This window comes from Belonocnema kinseyi, chromosome 10 (assembly GCF_010883055.1).
Source record: "Belonocnema kinseyi isolate 2016_QV_RU_SX_M_011 chromosome 10, B_treatae_v1, whole genome shotgun sequence".
Taxonomy (NCBI): domain Eukaryota; kingdom Metazoa; phylum Arthropoda; class Insecta; order Hymenoptera; family Cynipidae; genus Belonocnema; species Belonocnema kinseyi.
Window position 1 is genome coordinate 81,899,296 of NC_046666.1, and position 1,002 is coordinate 81,900,297.

The following is a 1,002-nucleotide window of genomic DNA, read 5'->3' on the forward strand; positions in this document are numbered from 1 at the left end:
ACATACGAACTCACAGTGGTAATCATGCACTTTCTGTTTTGCGGCTCCCAAACGGTAGGTATGGTGGGGGTAAATTTCATCCACGATCTGGCAGCTCTGAAATAAAGGTTTAAAGGTTTTCGTCGATCTTATGTCTAATTTTGCGTTTTTTGATAAAATATGAGCCAACTGGGTTATTTAAACTCCAGATTCAGAATTAGTGACTCCAAAAACATAAGGATGTGCTAGAGAAGTCCACCGGGGATGAAGATATATGTTTTTTGCAAAAATATGCGCGAAAACCCGCTGTTTTCGTCGATTGCACCTCAATTTTTGTATTTTTCGATCAAATATGAGCCAACTGTGTTATTTTGACCCGGATTCGGATTCAACGACCCCAAAAACATAAGGATATGCTGATTTATACCACCGGGTACGACAAATTTTTTTGTTGCAAAAGTATACAAGAAAAATCGCTGTATTCGCCGATTTTACGTCTATTTTTGCGATTTTCATAAAAGTATGAGCCAAATTGATTAGTTGGGCCTCCGATTTTAATTCAGCGACCCAAAAGACATTTAAATATGTTGATTAAATCCACCGGGCGAGAAAAAATATGTTTTTTTTTTTGCAAAAATATACCTGAAAAATCGCTGTTTTTGTCGATTTTACGTCTATTTTTTCGTTTTTCAGAAAACTACGAGCCAACTTGGTTATTTGGACACCGGATTCGAATTCAGCGACCCCCAAAACATATAGATATGCTAGTGTAGTCTGTCGGACAGACCACTTTTTTTGTCTGCCGGTGTTAAGGTTATTCCAATTACCCCTTTAAATTTCAAAGATTAATAACTAAAAACCTAAATATAAAAAGTTTCTAAATCATGATGCCTTTAAAATTAGTTTAAATCCAAATTTTAAGTCTTTTACAGTCTGTCAAGTTAAAGCGTGGGTGGCTTTACTCGCAGTCGGTAAGGTGTATCGACATGATTTTGGTGTCAAAATATTAAGAAGAGCTCCCTC

The 1,002-nt window shown here is 36.3% G+C and overlaps 1 protein-coding gene across 1 annotated transcript in view; it reads left to right on the forward strand.

The window, feature by feature from the left end:
* Positions 1-1,002, forward strand: part of LOC117181383 (WD repeat-containing protein on Y chromosome) — an 88,444-nt gene that overhangs the window by 11,055 nt on the left and 76,387 nt on the right. The window lies entirely within an intron of this gene.